Source organism: Orycteropus afer, unplaced genomic scaffold (genome assembly GCF_000298275.1).
Source record: "Orycteropus afer afer isolate SDZICR_OR568_19922 unplaced genomic scaffold, OryAfe1.0 scaffold00026, whole genome shotgun sequence".
Taxonomy (NCBI): Eukaryota; Metazoa; Chordata; class Mammalia; order Tubulidentata; family Orycteropodidae; genus Orycteropus; species Orycteropus afer.
This window is the reverse complement of record NW_006921613.1, coordinates 777,949-789,658: the sequence shown is the minus strand read 5'-3', so window position 1 is coordinate 789,658 and position 11,710 is coordinate 777,949. Positions and strand designations below refer to the sequence as shown.

At 39.2% G+C, this 11,710-nt stretch overlaps 1 protein-coding gene across 1 annotated transcript in view; it reads right to left on the bottom strand.

The window, feature by feature from the left end:
* NEDD4 (NEDD4 E3 ubiquitin protein ligase) overlaps nucleotides 1–11,117 on the bottom strand; it is a 142,064-nt gene extending 130,947 nt beyond the window's left edge. Inside the window, exon 1 of the mRNA XM_007935141.2 lies at nucleotides 11,050–11,117. The gene's annotated coding sequence lies outside the window, so the exon portion shown is untranslated. The remainder of the gene's footprint in view (nucleotides 1–11,049) is intronic.
* Nucleotides 11,118–11,710: the final 593 nt, after the last annotated feature.

The following is an 11,710-nucleotide window of genomic DNA, read 5'->3' as shown; positions in this document are numbered from 1 at the left end:
ACTGCTAATGGCCCAGACCCTTCAGGAATGAAGGTTTGGGTCACCCTGCCAGGCAAAGATCCACGACCAGCTGAGGTGCTTGCTGAGGGCAAGGGAAATATAGAACAGGTGGTGGAAGAAGGTAGTTCTGAGTATCAGCTACGAACACATGACCAACTGCAGAAACAAGGACTGTGATTGTTATATTTCTTCACTGTATATGTGCATCAAATATTTTTGTTTCTTTCCATTATGAACTGTGAAATGTAAATAAGGTTAAATGCATTTTGGTTGTATGTGTGTTAGTGTATCATGTTAGGTGCAAATATGACTTTATAATTGTCCTTATTTAGAGATTATATATGGTTAAGATGTGTACAACTGCCAAGTTGACAAGGGGTGGACTGTGATAGTTGGAGCTGTGTGTCAACTTGGCTGGACCACAATTCTGTGTGGTTTAAGCTGTTGTGATGTGGTTATTCCCATGATGGGATCAGATGATTATGTTTTGAACAGCCAATCTGTTCAAAGGGAGTTTCCCTAGGGGTGTGGCCTGCTTCCAGTATATCTATGGACATCCTGGGAAAAGAGGCATTCCTCTGTGGATCGGGATTCTGTTGTGCTGCCTACAACTATCTGTGAGCAAACAATCCACCATTCAGTCTGGAGATCTTGGATTTGTCATTCGTTGGAGTGAACAGCCAGTACACTGCCTGCCAACCTTGAGCTCCTCAGCCCCTGCAGCTGTGTGAGTTGGGAAAAGCCTCCAGCTTGACGTTTGATCCAAGAACTTTGGACTTGCCAGCTTCTATAAGTGTGTGAGCCATTTTTCCTAAGATAAATTTCTCTCTCTCTCTCTGTATATATATATAAGCTTTACTGCTTTTGTTTCTCTAGAGAACCCAGTCTAACACATGCGGGTTGGGTGAAAGTTTACAGAGAAAATTAATTTTCATACAGTAGATCATAAACATTTTGTCTCATGACATTGACTGCAATTTCCCACAATGCAAGAGCTCTCTTCCTACTTCCTCTCTATAGTTACCTTTTCCTTGTGTTCTTCCCTCCCAAGCACTCCTGTCCTCAGAGCCATCTCCCTGTGCATACACTGCCCTTCTGTTCTCCCATAATTGAGCTCTTCAAGGAATGTATCTACCTGATGTAATTGTTTAACCCATGTGCCAGTCTTTTATTTTGCTGGAAGCCACAGGAGTGAGTTCATTTCCAGACTTAAAAGAGCAGTGAGGGGCCACAGTCTCAGGGGTTCCATCAGGCTCTATTAGACCAGCAAAACTGGTCTTTTTTTTTTTTTTTTTTTTAATGATTTTGAGTTTTGTTCAACATTGTTTTCTCACTTTATTCAGGATCTCCTACACAGATCCCCCTCAGAGTGGCTGAGAGTGGTAGCCAGGCACCATCTAGTTTTTCTAGTCTCACAGTCATACAGGCTAAGGATCCCAGGGTCTACCAGTCCCTTTGACTAATTGTTTCTACGCATTTTTGGTTTTCTTCATTCTTCTTGCTCTGGACAAGGAGAAACCCACTGTTGCATCTAAATGGCCACTCGCAAGCTTTTATGATCCCAGACTCTACTCACCAAAGTAGGATGTGGAACAATGCTTTTGTGTAGTACATTATGCCAATTGAGCTTGGTATCCCCTGGGACCATGGTCCCTAGCCCACAGGTCCAACTACTTACTCCCTCTGGGTAGCTGGCTGTGGCCAAAAAGTCACCACAACCTTGTCCCTTGTCAGCTCTACTATATATCTGGACATTTTTACAGAATATACAAATATGCTCATAGAAACATCGTCTGCCAACTCCCTATATGGTCACACTCCCCACTGCCTAGACATACCTGATTGTTCAGCCTGTGTACCCATCTATCCACCCGTAAATCAATGTTTGCTATCACTGACAACGCAGTACTGTATGTGCAAAAGGGTTCATCTTTGTTGTCTGGATCTTCCATGTACCTCTCGACATCTTCCTCTTCCTCAATGCCACTGTCTATCACACAACTTTTGCCAATGCAACTTCTTACAGGTGTACAACTTATTGACAGTAATTACATGAATAGACTGCAACATTATCTTTCATCAGTGTCATTTTTTTCATCACCAATAACCCCCTTTTTCCTCCTCCCTCTCCCTCTCACCCCTGGTAACCACTAATGAACTTTGTTCTCCATACATTTGCCTTTACTTGTCTTTTTATACAAATGAGATCATACAATATTTGTCCTTTTGTGATTGACTTATTTTGCTTACATTAAGGTCCTCAAAGTCGATCCACACCATAGCATGTATCAAGATTTAATTTCTCCTACTGGGTGAGTAGGATCCTATTGTATGTATGTACCACATCTTATTTATCCATTCATTTGTTGATGGGCATTTATGCTGTTTCCACCTTTTGGCCACTGTGAATAGTGCTGCAATGAACACTGGTGTACAAGTCTCTTTTTGAGTCTCTGCTTTCAAGCTTTGTGGATATATACATAAAAATGGAATTATTGGGCCATATGGTAGTTCTATGTTTAGTTTTTTGAGGAACCTCCACACTTTTCACACAACGGCTATACCAATTTCCATTCCCACCAGCAATGGATAAGGATTCCAATTTGTTATTTTCTGGTTTTTGTTTTGTTTTGAATCTTAGCCATCCTGACAGGAGTGAAATGGTATCTCGTTTTGAGTTTGATTTGCGTCTCCCTGATGGCTAATGATGCTGAGCATCTTTTCACATGTTTGGTGGCCATTTGAATGTCCTCTTTAGTAAAATGACTATTCAAATCCTTTGTACATTTTATGATTGGCTTACTTGCTTTTTCTTGTTAATTATATTTTGGTTATTATTTTCAGATATATGGTTTCTAAAGATACTGTCCCAGTCAAGAGCTTGTCTTTTCACCTTTTTGGTAAAATCTTTTGAGGAACAAAAATTTTTAAGAGGTCTTGTTTATTTATTTTATCTTTTGCAGTTTATGCTTTTGTTATTATATTAGATAATCCATTGCTAAAAGCTATACCTGACGGCATTGTCTCTGTTCTAAGAATTTTATGGTTTTAATTTGCACATTTAGGTGCTTAATCAATTATGAATTAATTTTTTGTACGGTGTAAAGCATGAATCCTATTTCATTTTTCTGCATGTACAAATCCAATTTTCCCAGCTCCATTTATTAAAGATATACTTCTTTCTCCATCAAATAGACCTAGCCCTTTGTCAAAAATCAGTTGACCATAGATATGTAGGTTTATTTCTGGACTATAAATTCTATTCTATTGGTCTATGTGGCTATTGTCATATGATAGCAGGCTGTTTTGATTACTCTAGCTGTATTCTATGCTTTAAAATCAGTAAGTTTGAGTCCTTCTACTTTGTTCTTCTCTTTCAACATTGTCTTAAGGATTCAGGGCCTCTTGGCTTCCACATATAGTTAAAGATTGGTTTCTCTATTTCTATAAAGGAGGCTGTTGAAATTTTGATTGGGGTTGTGTTGAATCTATGGACCACTTTGGGTAGTACTGACATTTTAACCATATTAAGTCTTCTAATCCATGAACATGGACTATCTTTCCATTTATTTAAGTCATTTTTAATCTCTTTCAGCAGTGTTTTATAGTTGTCACTGTATAAGTCCTTCACTTTCCTGGTTAGATTTATTCCTAGGTATTTTATTATTTTAGATGCTGTTTTGGTTATCTAGTGCTGCTGTAACAGACATAGCACAAACTTTGGCTTTAAAAACAGGGATTTATTCTTTTACAGTTTAGGAGTCTAAAAGTCTGAGTTCAAAGTGCCAAGCTCTAGGGGCTGGGTGAAAGCCCCTTGATCTAGGGCTTCAGTTCTGTCTCTTGCTCCTGGCCCACTGGAGCTAGAGGCTTCTCTTAACTCAGGCAGCTGCTGGCTGCTGAAGCCGAAAACCTAAGGCCGACAAGTAAAATTGCAGAGTCCTGAGATTATGAAGCAACACAGCCACTAGTTACACAGTCCCAGGATCAGCAGACAACATGGCAGATCACTGATGACTTGGCCAAATGCAGGATCCAGATGTGCCAAGAAGCTCTGAGACCTTTCTGAGATGTGGAAGCAGACCACATCCGTAAGGCAGCTACTCAACTGCTTACAGTAGATTCCACTATGGAGTTGATTACCAGTCTCATCATGGGGAATAACTACATCAAGCCACCCAGCCAGTAAAACCCAGGCCCAGCCAAGTTAACACATAATCTTAACTACCACAGATGCTATTACAAATGGAACTGCTTCCTTAATTTCCCTTTCAGATTATTCATTGTTGGTGTACAGAAATTCAACATATGTTTTGTTTGTTGACCTTGTATAGTGCAACTTTGCTATGTTCCTCTGTTAGCTCTCAGTTTTCTCCTGGACTCTTTATTAGAGATTTTCTATATATAAAATCATATCATCCACAGATAGAGATTATTTTATTTCTTCTCTTCCAACCTGGATAACCTTTATTTCTTTTTCTTGTCTTATTGCTCTAGGTAGGACTTCTACTGCAATAATGAACAGAAGTGGTAAGATCAGGGACCATTCTAAGGTTCCCACTTTCAAGAGGAAAGCTCTCCATTAAGTAAAATGTTGGCTGTTGGCTTTTCATATATGCCCTGAATCATGAGCAATTTCCATTCTATTCCAATATTCCTTAGGGTTTTCATCAAGAAAGGGTGTTGAATTTTATCAAATGCTTTTTCTGCATACATACAGATGATCATGTGGTCCTTTTCCTTTGTTTTACTGATGTAGTGTATCACACGGATTGATTTTCTAATGTTGAACCATCCTATCATTCCTGAAATAAATCCCACTTGGTCATGGTGTATGACTCTTAATATATTGGATTTTCTCTGCCAGTATTTTGTTGAGGATTTTTCCCATCTAAATTCATAAGAGATATTGGCCTATAGTTTTCTTTACTTGTAGTATTTTTCTCTGATTTGTTTATCAGGGTTATGTTTGCTTCTTAGAATAAATTTGGGAATATTCCTTCTTTCTGTATCTTTTGGAAGTGTTTAAACAGTACTGGTGTCAATTCTCTAAATGTTTGGTAGAATTACCTAGTGAAGCCATCTGGTCCTGGACGTTTTTTGCTGTGAGATTTCTGATCCCTGATTCAATCTATTCACTTGTTATGCATCTGTTCCTCTTCATCTGTTTCCTCTTGAGTCAGTTTGGGTAGCTTGTATACGTCTAAGAATTTGTCCCTTCCATCTAGGTCATCCAGTTTGATGTCGTAGAGTTGTTCAAATATTCTGTCATAATTTTCTTTATTTCTATTGGGTCAGCTGTAATAGCGTTATTCAGGTCCTCTGTTTCACCATCAATCTTCTTTCTAGATATTCTGTCCAATATCAAGTGTAGTATACTGAAGTCTCCAATAATTATTATGGTGCTGTCTAGTTCTCCCTTCAAGTTTCTAAGTGTTTTGTTTACATATTTAAGAGCCCTGATGTTGGGTGTGTATATTTTTGATAGTTAAATCTTGATTAATTTACCCTTTATAACTACATAATATCTATCTTTATCTCTTCTGACAAATTTTATCTTAAAGTCTACTTTGTCTCATAATAAGATTGCCACCTCAGCTCTACTTTATTTGCATGGAATGTTTTTTTTCCCATCCTTTCACTTTCAATCTATTTGTGTCCTTAGGTTTAATGTGTGTCTCTTATAAACAGATATAGTTGGAAAATGTGTTTTTTCATCCATTCTTTCACTATTTGCCTTTTTGATTGGAGAGAGTTCATATCCACCAGACCAGCCTTAAACAAAAAATACTAATTGATGGTTAAAACTATAGACACTGAACAACAATAAGGATGGAGGCTCAAGAAGGCTGAACATAGTTTAATGGTATTATAGAACAACATGAAGAGACCTAATATACATATCACAGGAATTCCAAAAGGAAATGAACTAGAGAGAGGGACAGAAACAATATTTGAGGAATATTCATGTTCCATAGATAGATAGGAAAAGACACTAGAAAGTAATTCAAATCTATTCATAGAAAAATCTCTAATGAAGGGAAATTCATGGACAAGTACAAGGGCTAGTAATAAGATATTCATGCTTGAAAATTCTAAATGTTTTGTCCTTCGTGTTTTTTAACAATTACTATATAAAAGGCAAGGATACAATTACTTTACAGGGCACATGAAATATAAAGATGTAATTAGTGGGGAGAGGAATGGTATAGATATGGTATAGAGGAATGGTATAGATAATGGTATAGGAATGGTGTAGAAATGGTATAAATAATGGTATGTTATAAATACAAGCTCTTAAATGGTAACAACTAAAAAAAAAAAAAAAAAGTATTAAAAAAAAATACACAAAAGGGAGAAGAAAACCAAAAAGGCTAACTGCAATAAACCAACAAAATACTACAATAAAAAGACAAAGGATTAAGACATACAAAAAACACATAATAAAATGGTAGAAATAGGTCAATTATCAGTAATTTTAGTGAACGTAAATGCTCCAGTCAAAAGGCAGATAGTGACAAAGCAGACTTTGTCTCACCTACTTTGGTCAGGTTGTCAGAAGGGACCATTCCCTGGGGAAGGATATCATGCTTGGTGAAGTGGAGGCTCTACAAGAAAGGGGAAGGCCCTCAACAAGATGGACTGACACTGTGGCTGCAACGATGGGTTCAAGTGTAGCAAAGATTGTGAGGCTGGCACAGGACTGGACATTGTTTCGTTCTGTTGTATACAGGGTCACTGTGAGTCAAAGCCAACTCGACAGTACCTAACAATGACAACTGTAATGTATCTTAGTGCAGATCTCCTCAGGTTTATCCTACTTGGGGTTCTCTGAGCTTCTTGGATTTGTAGATTCACATCCTTTGTTAGACTGGGGAAACTTTCTGACGTTGTTTCTTCAAATATTCTCTCTGTCCCCCTCTCTAGCTCATTTTCTCCTGGAATTCTTGTGATATGTATATTAGGTCTCTTCATGTTGTTCTGTAATACCATTAAACTATGTTCAAGCTTCTTGAGCCTCCATCTTTGTTGTTCCTCAGTGTCCATAATTTTAACCATCTTATCTAATTTGCTGATTCTTTACTCTACCTGATTAAATCCTCCTAGTATGGTCTCATTTCAGTTATTGTTCCCTTCAGTTACAGTATCTCTTTTTTGTTAGATCCTCACTTTGTTCTTGTATTGTTTTGCTTCTTCTCTTAATTTTTGTCCATGTTTTCCCTTAGCTCTTTAATTTTATTTAATGATGTTATATCCTTCCTTTTCTTCCTCCCACTATTTGGTCATCCTTAGATGTGTTTCACTACCTTTGTCATGTTCATTTTACTAGGCCATTTTTTCCTCTGTTCTTTGTGTGTCCTCTGATATTTTGTTGGGGCACTGGAATTTTTGAAGGTATTAACTTTCCCAGTTTTCCCCAATATTTGGTGTTTTTGCCTGCACTATTTTCTGCAGGAAAACTCTTAGATGGAGAGAGCCTCTGGCCTTTGCTTACAATTTTCTCTCCTTCTCTGTAACAGCTCCTTCTCCCTTCCTGGTTTAATTAGGATTAGAAAGTTCAGGCTCTCACTTATCAACTTTCAATCTTTCCCAACACACCAAAGAACACACTGTGGTCAGTCTGTCCACCAGTGGGCACTGCTACTCAGGTGAGATTCATGTACTATTCAATCTGTCCACAAAGGTACATCCAGTCCCTTTCCTCTGGTTATTACTCCTTTCCCCTCTCTGCAATCACATTTTTAGTTGGAAAACCCACACCCAGGGAGGCCTCTTTGGGGCTGGGTGTTACACTCCTGTTTTGCCTGAGGTTTCTTTCCCTGCTCTGTGGAAGCTGCTTATATCTGAGCTAGTATTCAAGGCAAGCACAGGTAGACTTTCCTCTGTTTCAGGAGGAGGAGGAACTGGCACTCCACAGGAGGACTTCTGAGAAATCTGTCTTATTGGTTTCACAGTGGCCCTGTGGTGGCTGGGAGGCAGTCTCCATTTAGGTGACCCACCTCCTGATTCCACTGTAGAGAACCTTCTGTGGGTGTTTGTATCAGTCTAGCAGCTGAGAGTTACTGGTTGAGGGAAGTGCAGTCATACTCCAAATAGATTCCTAGGGGGTCTGCTTTGTTGCTATCAGAGCCCACCCTGTATTAAGTTGGCTGTGGATGCAGCCTACCCTCAAAATGCCAGCCTCCTAGCACAAATCAGCCTCAGCTGGCAGTCCTCAGTGCCAACTATAAGGGAGAACGGGAGGACACAAACTGATCCCAGGGAGGTCTTTCCTATTGGTTTCAGAGGCCTGATCTATGGGGTACACAGGGAGGCAGGAAGAGTGCTGACTATGGGAGCAGACTCCACTGTGGAGGCTTTCTGCAGCAGTTTGCAACAGCCTGGCAACCAACAGTTACCAGGTTGGGGAGGGATGTCAGATCTACACAGAGGTCTGCCTTGTTGCTATCAGAGCCCCTCCAGTAGACTGCTGGCTTTGAGCACAGCCTCCACTCAAGACTCCTGCTTCCTAACACACAGCAGTCTCAGTCAGTGATCTTCAGCGCCAACTGGAAGTGATGGCAAACTAATCCTAATTGACCCCCAGAGAGGTATGCCCTGTTGGCTTCAGAGACCAGAGCTGTGGGGTGTACAGGGAGGTAGGCAGAGTGTTAACTATGAGTAGACTCCACTGCACAGGCCTTCTGTAGCAATGTGCAGTAGTAGGCTTGTAACCAACAGTGTCTGAGCAGGGGAGGTGGTAGCATACTCCCATCGGACACTGGGAAGGTCTGCCTTGCAAAGCAGAAGCCTGGGGTCCTGTTTCTTCATACAGGCAGGGACTGTGTGATTAGGGAAGCAGGCCCTTTTTCTGGGTCCACTACTCCAGTTTATAGCAGGAGGTGGCCTACGTGGCTGTAGGAAGGATAGGGGGAGAAATGATTTTCCTACAATATGCAACTCATTGTTGATTTTTTGATTGTTGCCTATCTACAGTTCACCACTGCTTTCCTCTGCTCCCTGACTTGTTGTTGTTGTTGTTATGTGCCGTCGAGTCGGCCCCGACTCATAGCGACCCCTCCTTGGGTTTTCGAGGCAGTATCACTACGGAAGTAGGATTGCCCAACCTTCCTTCCGAGGAGTGGCTGGTGGGTTTGAACCGCCAGCCTTCTGGTTAGCAGTCAAGTGCCTTAGGCACTATGCTACCAGAGCTCCTTTGTTGTATTTCTTATTGTATTTGAGGGGCAGGGTTTATGCTACCATTCTTGAAGGATATTCTCACTGAATATAGATTTCTACATTGATAGTTGTTATTTGTTCAGAGCTCTAAAGATACTGGTGCACTTTCTTTCAGCTTCCATATTTTCTGGTGAGAAGTCAGTTTTTAACTGACTTTTACTCCCCTTGTATGTAATCAGTTACACTTTCTGCTGTCAGGAATTCCTCTTTATACTTGGCTTTCAGCAGTCTGAATATTATGTGCTACAGTGTGTTCGTCGTGTTCATACTTTTTTTTTTAATATCAACAATTCGTTTCTGTCATCAAATCTAGAAAAAACTTGGCTACTATTTCTTCACAAAAATGTTTTTCCTCAGTCTCTTTCCTTCCTCATTTCTGAAACTCCAATTACATGTATATAAAGTCCATTTGATATTATCTAGCAGATCCCTGAGGCTCTGTTCATTTTTTTTTTAATCTTTTTCCTCTCTCTTCCAATTAGGAAATAATTTCTACAGATCTATCTTTCAGTTCTATTAAGCGTTCCTACTCATCTCAATTCTGCTATTAAGTCCATCCAGTAATTTCAATTACCAATAGTGTGATTTTCAGTTTTAAAATTTTCAGTTTTTATTGTTTTTATTTCATTCAAGATTTCCTATCTTTTAATTAATATGAGAATACTTTCTTTTCTCTATTGAGAATGTGTTCCATTTTCCATATTTTTATAGGTCAAGTAATTTCGAATTATACCCTTGATGTTATAAATGTTAAAGTTGTGTAAAGACTCTGGATTCTGCTATTTTTCTCTCATGAGTAGGTTTTTTGTTTTTATTGCAGTAAAAAATATATATTTAAAAACTTTTCCATTTTAACCATTTTTAAGTAGTCAATTTAATGACATTAATTACTTTTATCATGTACTGCTATCATCACCTGACTCCATTTCCAAGAGTTTTTTTTTAATCACTTCAAACAGAAACTCAGTACCCTTTTAGCTATAACTCCCTTTCCCCTTTCCCCTTTCCCCCTGCTCCCCAGTAACTATTAATTAACTTTGTCTCTAGGCTGCATTTGCCTATTCTAGATAATTCATCTAAGTGGAATCATATAATATTTGTCCTTTTATGTCTGACTTATTTCACTGCAACAAGTTCTTTTTCTTTTATTTTAGCATGTAATTATTTTGTTTAGGCAAGAACCAAAAACCCTGTTTCCTGGGCAACAACTCTGATCCCTGTTCTTTGAATCTGCTATGCATATGTGTGGTTTGATCAGCGAGCAGGGTCAGTAGACACAGTTTAGGGATATCCTCTCTAGCTCTTTCACTTCCAGACTACCCTCTCTCACTCACTGCCATTTTTCCCTCAGATTCAGTCTTCTGGTTCCTCAGGCCAGGAAAACAATTTTTCCAGGTTCTGATTCTATCTGGCCTCAGACTAAAATTTATAAACTCAGGAATATACTCACTACAACTTCCTTACTCCAAAAGTGGACTCCTACCAGAATCTGTCTGCTTCTGTTCACCCTCCACAGACTCTAGGTTGCTGTTTTCTTATATTATGTCCAGAGTTTATGGTTGTTAACTACTAGAAAGTTGGCTTGTTAGAATTTTTCTACTCCTGGAAATGATAGTCAATAATGCATCTTATAACTACTATTCTGATTTGTACCCTTTGTCTAACCCAATAATTCAGATAACAAGAAATTAGTAAACCACCGACTTTGAAATTCCACCTAGTATAACAATTTTCTAATAATATTAGATATTTCATTTCTTCAAAGTTTAGAAAAAAAAATTTATTCACAAATACAAAGGTTTAAAGTTACAATCTGACTTGATACATACTTACCTAGCTCCCAAGATATCCTTCTTGGCAAGGCCTATTCCAGCTATAACTTTTACCCTCACGATTCGTGAATTTTCCTAAAATATAAAAATTTGTTTTATTTCCAGGTACTTTACAACTTAGCTAAGACACATACCTTTGAATACGTATATCAAATGAAGTAATCAGAATGTCACCCACCAGCCACTCCTTGGAAGGAAGGTTGGGCAATCTACTTCCGTAGTGATACCGCCTCAGAAACCCAAGGAGGGGTCGCCCACCAAGGGGTTTAGACAGCTTGCCAATAATGCAAAGAAGGTACATGGCACCCTTGTGGTGGTAGGACCATGCAAATAAGATATATGAAATCCGAGCAAGGGGATTGGTCAGTTTTGCCATCCCACTAGGCTTAAAATGAGCCATCCCAGACGCAAAAAAAAAAAAAAAGGTGGACCTCACTATAACTAATTAGGAAACATAATTATTTTTTAAATCCCACCCAAAGACCAGAAGCAAGGGGATTAAAAGCCAGAGAGAAGAGCAATCAGCCAAAGGGATTAGGTGAGGAGAGGAAACTCAGGCCCACCCAGAGTAGCAGGCCGGAAGAGCAGGAGAAAGGGGATAAAAGCCAGGAACCCAGACAGAGGAGCAGTCAGCCCCAGGGACAACTCAGGGATGCCCAAAG